The sequence below is a fragment of the Lontra canadensis genome, unplaced genomic scaffold (genome assembly GCF_010015895.1).
Source record: "Lontra canadensis isolate GAN:19392208 unplaced genomic scaffold, GSC_riverotter_1.0 scaffold32, whole genome shotgun sequence".
NCBI classification, from domain to species: Eukaryota; Metazoa; Chordata; class Mammalia; order Carnivora; family Mustelidae; genus Lontra; species Lontra canadensis.
In genome coordinates, this window is record NW_022631026.1 from 5,233,022 (window position 1) to 5,241,413 (window position 8,392).

General features: G+C 47.9%; 1 non-coding gene across 1 annotated transcript; it reads right to left on the bottom strand.

The window, feature by feature from the left end:
- Positions 1-576: 576 nt before the first annotated feature.
- Positions 577-680, bottom strand: LOC116873301. The gene has a single exon (XR_004383776.1). It is a non-coding gene; the product is annotated as a U6 spliceosomal RNA (small nuclear RNA).
- Between the last annotated feature and the right edge of the window lie 7,712 nt (positions 681-8,392).

Below are 8,392 nucleotides of genomic sequence, written 5' to 3' on the forward strand. Positions count from 1 at the left end.
TGCGTACTGAAGGCACTTGAGTTGAATGCCCCGATTAAATTAATGTTGACTTATTCATAATCATCTTATTATGTACTTAATGTAATTCATCAGTCCATTTTCATGGCTGAATAATACTCCACACCCATCTATCTGTCTATCTCATCTATATCCATTCATCAGTTGATAGACATGGGCTCTTTCCATAATTTGAGATATTGTGCAGCTATCTGTAGGTAATGCTGCTGTAAGCACTGGGATGCATGTATCCCTTTGAATTAGTGTTTTTGTATTCTTGGGGTAAACACCCAGTAGTATGATTACTGGATCATAGGGTAGCTCTCTTTTTAACTTTCTGAGGACCCTCCACACTATTTTCCACAGTGGCTGCAGAGGTATGCATTCCTCCCAATAGTGCGTGAGGGCTCCCCTTTCTCCAAATCCTCACCGACACCTGTTAATTCTTTTATTGTTGATTTTAGCCATTCTGGCAGGTGTGAGGCGGCATCTCACTGTGGTTTTGATTTGCATTTCCATGATGATCAGTGATGGTGGGCATCTCTTCATATGTCCGTTGGCCATCTGCATGTCTTCTTCAAAAATATGGAATGCTTCATGAATTTTCATGTTACCCTTGCGCGGGGGCCATGCTAATCACTGTACCGTTCCAATTTTTGTGTATGTGCTGCCGAAGCAAGCACCAGACTAACTGTTTAAAGCACTTCAGAGATCTGGAGACGAAAGGTTTGTTTATCCCCTGCAACTGGTTTCTGGTGCGAGGCGCAAACCATACACTATCTGGGATTTGTGGACAATGTGCGGAAGAAGATGATAAGCCACTGAAGACCTCCCTTTATTCCTAGCTGTGTTCTGGTACCAGGAAAGGATCTGGAAGCAAAAGAGTAGAATCAAATCTTCTGGGATCTATCTTCTGGGAACAAGGCATCTGCTACGCTGCTAGAAACGGGCAGTCCTGGGTCCTCCCCTCGAGGCTCAGAGCTGTCACACAAGGGCATGTGCTCACCAAGGCTGGGGTCAAGGCCGTGCTAGCTGCTGGCGGAGCAGGCGCTGCAGGCAGCCTTCTGGGGAACCACAGTCACACTCGCGCCATCAAGGCTCCCAGGTCTACCCTGACTGCTGCAGTTCATCACAGCTCTCCCTGGCCTCCAGCAAAGCCACGCTGAAGCGCAGGTGCCCGTGTGCCTGAGAAGTTTACTGCATGTCTCCTTCCTGTGTCTCCCCTGTGCACAGGTGGATAATGGAAGTGACCCACTGAACACAGCTGCTCAGAAGCCCAAGACCTCCGACGTGGGGCTCTCGGCCAAGTGCAGACTGGCCTCGGGAACAGCTGGCCTATGCTTCTAAGCCCGGTGCTTTGGGGGCAGCTGCACAGAGGTGTGGCCAGGGTCCCTAGAGTTCATAGTGGGGGAGCACGTGGCCATGAGGAGACAAGCTACTATGGACTGGTCACAGAGCTCCAAACCAGGGGCAGTTTATTCCACAGACACACCCTATGATCTGTATTCAAAATGCAAAGCTTTTCAGTTGGAGGCCGCTAGAAGGTGGAGCTGTGTATCTTCATCCATTTATTCAGGCAATAATGATTCACTGGTCCTTAGTGCCTGAATTAGAATTACACAGTCCCCAAGTCTCCTCTCAAGGGTTACTTACTTCCTGAATTGTTTCCTGACCCCTCCATCCACTCATATCCTCAAAAATCAGCCCCTCTGCTGGGGCACGATCATTGCTGAAATGCTCGCTATCAGGGGAACCCAGCTTCTGTGACTCACGCCTTAGAGTAATCCCTCCCCAGCGAGTCTGCGGGACTTCCTGACTCACTTCTGGGGAATCTAACATGGACGAGGGAGGGGACAGCACTTCAGAGATAAAGTTATAAGAAGCCTGGCTTCCACCTTCCATCTGGCACCCCCACCCTCAGACACGCACGCCAAGAGAAGTAAGCTACACGTCGTGAGCAGCCATATGGGGAGCTCCACATGGCAAAGAACTGCTGTCTCTGGTCAGTGACCACCAAGACCTGAGGCCGGTCCATAGCCATAAGAGCATGCTTGAGCCTTGAGATGGTAACAGCCTTGCCCTTGTCCTCAGACAACCTGAGCCAGGCTCACCCCGCTGAGCCTCTCCCAGAGTCCTGACCACATGAACTGTGAGGCAATAAACATTTGGTGCTTTCAGACATCAGGTTTTGGGGTAATTTGTTATATCGCAATGGACAACGAATACAGATTTCTAGATAAATCATGCCAAGTAACTGTGTTGTCCCACTTTAGTTGTCTAAAAATGTGTGCCAGGAGTGACATTCACTCCCCACCAGCTCAGAGGTCTAGGATGCCTCCTACTCCGGCATCCCCTGACAGCACCTTACCCTTCACACTGGCTGTGCTTGTCCCTGACCCCCAGCTGGGATGGAGGCCGAGAGAGGTCCCCCCGAGACTCAGCTCCTTCATCACAGCTCCAGACCCTGGCAGTCTGGGATGTGCCACCAGACACACCAGAGATGGAGGGAGCTGACACTGAACAGTGCACCGTGACCCCTGAGCAGCTTCTGCTGCCTCCAGCTTGCACCACTCACAGGCAAAGCACAAGCCTGGTTTCCTCCCTGAGAGCCAGCACTCAGACAAGCAGGCAGTATGGATTCCACTTGACCTGCTCACCAGGCAGCGCACGGCAGTCCCCCTGAGCCTGTAGCAGCTGAGCCCCCAGAAGGCAGAGTCTCGGCTCCCACGGCCTCCAGCCAGACCCAGTCACAGGGATGGGGCCCCAGCTGCCACCCCGACACTGCGGTGCAGCAGGCCTTCGGACACGAAAGAGGATAGTCACTACAGCCTGCGGACCTCATTCAGCCAGGGGACTCCACACCAACACTGGTAAGCAGGTTTTTAGATTCCACTGCCCTGACTGACCAAACAGAGGGCAAAACTCTGCCCGGAGGCAGGTTTGGGCCAGTTGCCATGACAACTGACTCAGAGCCCTAGAACTGCCTTTCCTTGGAGACCACTGAAAGCATGGCTGGGGCCAGCCCACGGCGCCGGCTCTCTCTCCATGTTAACTTAGGGACATCACCGCCTTCCCTGCCTCCCTGGCCAAGGTCAGCCCAACGAGCCCACACAGCTTTCACTGATTTGTTATTGTGGGGAGCGGTGGAGGTGCTTCTGCTCTGCCCTTCTAGATCCCTCCCTCTTCTCTCCCCTCAGGGCCCAGTACTTCCCAGGCAGCCCTCTGTTCCAGTTACCCTTCCTATGTTGCAAAGAAAACTCTGGAAAATCTCCACTGACCGATGCCAAACAACACAAAGATGAATGAGAGACATTCCCTGGCCACGCCCAGCGTTATGGAAAAGCTTAAGAAGAAATAGTTAATTTTGTACTAGTAGGTGGGGGGGGTGGTTAAAGGGACACTACAGACAAGATACACAACTAGCCTGAAGTCTAGGAGACAAGAGAGAAGCTGAAAACAAGCACGGTCAAGGCATGAGCAGCCACATGGACAGAGCAAAGGCACCGGAAGCACAGAAGGCAGGTGCAGGAGAAGAGCAACCTTGATATTGGGACAAGAATCCAAGAGAACCAGATGGGGCTGGGGGAGCCGGGAAGCGGAGGGGGAGGCGGTGAGGTTGGACATGTTAGCTGTGACTACTTTGCAAGAGACCTTGAGTTCCCAGGAAGGGATCTGAGGGTCGGCTGTTTTACCAGCGATCTCTTTACAAACCACTTCAGTTCACAGGACCTCAGGACCTGATACTGGGAACCTATTGCTAACACTACCCCAAACTCCTTCTGGTCCTTTCCCAGAGAATCTGTGCTCTTATTCTCTGCCAGGGAAGTGCACACTGAGATTAATGAATGGGACACAGCCCTTGATGTTCCTGGAGAAATACTGAGAAAAAGTCACTGTGTATGCATATGTATGACACTTCCCAAAGCCCCTGACCAGGTGGGCTGACGGACTATCACCTACGGAAGGACAGACAGATGGCGAGTCACACTACGGGTGAAGAGTGAAGCGTATAACGAGTGATAAGGAAACCCTTCTCTTTACCACTTCTGTGTCAGATTTTGCCGCGGATGTTTGTTGCTATAGTGTTCAATTTTGTTCTCCAAATTCATTTGCCAATGGATTTAGTAAGTGGCCCATGTATTTCCAGCTGGTAAGCACCTCACGCGGGCCAGACAGCGCACTCTGCCTGCAGCCCAGCCACGGGATGGCTTCTACCCTCAGGACAAGCAGAAGGCGATTCTGGGTCTCACCACCTCCCGGGGGGGGGGGGGGCTCTGCCCAGCCAGAGCCCACATGCGCACGGACGCTGTGTTCATTGATATCCCCTCAGCCCAACACAGCTCGACGTGGCACTCCTCACTGCAAACACCATATTCCATGGCTCCCTCTGTTCTGACCCTGTAAGTATGGCTCTTACTTCAATAATGTTCCAGGACCTTCAGGGGCCTGCACATCCCAAGCGGAGACACGCCAGCTCACTGGGCGTCCCTCACACCGGACCTGCTGCAGCAGCCGGCCCAAACTGCTCTGGGCCAAGATGACTCCTGAGTCATCAAGCTGAGGCCTGGTGTGGTGTGGCCTGTGCCACTCTCCCCAGAAACCGGGGTACTGAAAGCACTTTCTCAATCTGCACGGAGACTCACATCCACCCTGAGCTATCAGCACACCCAAGAAAGCTCCAGAACCACAGAGGTGAAAATAGGCCTCAGGTGTCTAATGTCTGATATGGCTTTCTGCAGTAGATCTGCAGGTTAATAAGGGAATTCTTTGCTCCTCCCAACAACGGCAATGACAAGGAAAATAATAAAACAGCCACAGCCACAGGTGTTTGTTCTGCGGCTGTGCTGCCTTCAGTCACCCTGGCAGTAGCTCTGACATCACAGAGTAATTTGGGAGGTGAGGAAATACTAGTGGGGCGGGGAGAGACTCAGGGAGAGACAGAGAGCCAGGTAAAGGTGTGTGGCCCATTTCCTGGGGCTGCTTAGCACGTGAACGTAGCTGTCAGGAAACAACAGTCTGAAACCCAGCCATTGGCAGGGCCACGCTCCCTCCAAATCCTCAAAGAAGGATCCTTCCTGCCTGGTCCAGCTTCTGCTGGTCCCAGGGGTTCCTTGGCTGTGGCTGCCTCACTCTAAGCTCTGCTCCCTAGTCACCCAGCATCTTCCTGCAGAGAAATGACATTCCAAGAAGTTGCCACAATGAGTAAATAGCAGAAATACATTTTCCTTGGAGCCTAATCCCTGAGCCAACATCCTAGGTCCCCTTTACACAAAACAGGAAGGAACCTCAGGGCATTCTTCATCCCTGTCTGCTTCTGCCTGGGGACATACAGTCCCTCAATTACACCTGTCCCGATCATCTGCTTTCAGTGATGATGAAAACAGCCCCCAAAGCTGTGACGGCAGACCCCGGATTCGGAGCCAGCAGTAGGAGGGTAGAGGGACAAGGATGACAAGACTCCTTCGCATCTGCCCTCTCTCCATTTCTGTCTGGGCTTCTGTGGGTTATCTCAGCTTCTGACAGCTCATGAAATTGCTAGTCCAGCTTTACAGATGAGGATGCTGATGGGGGACGCTCACAGCATCTGCACAGTATCAGTCGCTGGGGAAATAATTATGAGAAAATGTGGCTACCCATTTGGGAAAAAAAAATAATAAAGCCATATCCTCTCCTCATCCTTCATATCAAAATAAATTCCATGTGGATCATAACAATAGCGCAAAAAACTTAGATTAAAATCACTATAAAGGATTTGGGTGAATATGTTCATAATCTTGTGATATGAAAAGCCATTTTAAATATATCAACATAGCTAAAACGCTCTTTTAAAGAAATATTAGTATAGGCAAAAAACACAACAAACAAAGCTGATAGAAAAAAATGACATCAGGAAAAAGGTATTTTTATATAATATTCTTAATAAACCATGAGTGCTTTAAAAACAATAAGTAAAATGCTAGTATTTTCAAAACCATGGACAATTCATGAAAGAAAAATTAAATACATAACGTATATACAAAAAGATCTCCGACCCTTTCTCTAACTAAGGAAATATAATTTAAATCATATATTTTTCTACATCAGAGAAAAAAGTATTGACCATGTTGGAAAATTCAAAATATTGACACACCCAAGAACTGTTGGTACAAGTCCAGGGATGATCTGATAACATGTATCAAATTCTTAAACACACACAACACATGGTTCTGCATTGCGGGGTGTGCATTTATCTTACAGAAATCAGTGCTTTTTAAAGATTCATGTTTAAGGATATTTACTGCAATGTCGCTAGAGTAGAAGAAAAAAAATAAAAACACAAATAAGTGAAATGTCCATCAGTAAGTGTTTGGTTTAAAACTTCTGGTATAAGGGCGCCTGGGTGGCTCAATGGATTAAGCCTCTGCCTTCGGCTCAGGTCATGATCCCAGGGTCCTGGGATTGAGCCCAGCATCGGGCTCTCTGCTTAGCGGGGAGCCTGCTTCCCCCTCTCTCTCTGCTTGCCTTTCTGCCTGCTTGTGATCTCTGTCAAATAAATAAAATCTTTTAAAAAAATATTTTATAAAATAAATAAATAAATAAAACTTCTGGTATATTCACACCCTAGGATAGAAGGAGGCAACAGTAAAATGCTCACATGCATTAATTAGGTTAACACTGAAGCTCAAGAAAGTATTTGAGCTGGAGAAAGAGCTGGAAGGATCAGCATCTGGGTTCACGTTGCTGGAAGAGTAAAGTGAGCCTGCCCAGAAGCGTATATACGGGAGGGAGGCAAAAAGATGGTCTGGATTGAATACTGACATTTCAGTGATGGTAAAAGGAAAGGGATCGTCTAAGAAAACCAGAAATGGCAAGGGAAAAAGAAACAAAACCTGGAGAAATCGCCATCATGGAGACCAAGAGACTAAATTTTTTTTTTTGAGGAGGAGGAAAGTTTAACAAAAACAAATGCCGTTAGAAAAAAAAAAAAGCGAGTAAAATAAGTACTAATATATTTATTGGGTTTGATGCACACGCACGCGCGCGTACACACACACACACAGGTTGATGACGGTCTAAGAGGAGTTCATGGCAGGAGGTTGGGGGCACAGAGATTCCACACTGCAATAGGTTTAGAGGCTGACAGAGTTGAGAAAATATAGAAATATTTAGAAAAATATTTCAGAAAGTTCAGCTGTAATTGGGAGGAGAACTATATGGCAGGAGAGCAAGAAAAGGGGAAAAGTGTCCCCACAAGGGTACTTGGTCTCTTTTTTTAAGAGGGTGGAAATCTGAACATGCTTCAGTGCTGACGGAGGAAGATGTTGAAGAGAAAATAAACTCCCTAGGTGAGAGGGAGGAGGTGGTCCTACAGCAGAAGAAAGGCATCCCCTAAAAACAGTGCAAAGGGAGGATAAATATGAGTGGACATCAGAGTGAATTTTAGGGTTTGTTGTCCGTTCACTCAGGGTTGGGGCTCAGGAGTCCTCCCCTGAGTCTGCTCAACCCAGTTAGCTGACAGGGGGAGAGAGGAAACTCAGATGTTACAGGAAGATGTAAGAGTCAGACTTAAAAATGGCATTCACCACTTCCACCTACAATTGCACTAGCCGAAATCCAGTCATTTGCCCAAAAAAGCTGCAGCGGGAGTACAGATACCGTCTTGCAGGAGACACGACAAGAGGAAACAGGCAGATGTTGGTGAGCACTAGCTTTCTCTGCCAAAGGGGGGAAAAATGTTTTGTTGTGGTTGTTGCATTGATTTTGTTAGTATTTGTGTCCTAACAGCTGACTCTGTGACCTGAACACAGTAGGTCCTTAAAAATATCTTTGAGGAAGAAAGAAAGGAAGGAGGAACTGGGGGAGAAAAACTGAGTAAGAGAGAGAGGAGTGTTTTTCTAGAACTGAGACAGATGTCTCAAACATAGATATATATATATATATATAGCTGCTTAGCTGGTATGACTTGAGTGGTGGTCTCCCTATAAAATTCCTATAACAGTGAAAACCCAGTGTCACAGTTACCAGCTCCATCCCAACAAATGAAGACAGCTGATCCAAAATTGAAGCCTATCAACAAAGGGCCCTAGTTATGGAAAAGTAAGAAGGTGCTAGAAACCACAAAGACACATCAGAAATATGCAAATGTTATGGTCCAGCCCAAGTGCCCTATAGAACTGATGGTACAGTTGGTAGGACTGATGTTGAAAGCTGTACCTTCTACGCCCTTCAGGGTCTCATTCAGATGTTTGCTTTCCTTTCCTTTCATTCATTCATTCATTCACTCATTCATTCAAATGCCCAACAAATGTGCACCATTCTGAGTTATTAGGACTATTTATAGTCTAATGGAGAGACAGACTTGACACCAACAAGGGCACTAAAGTGGATTCCAAGGGAGACCAAACAAACTGTAATT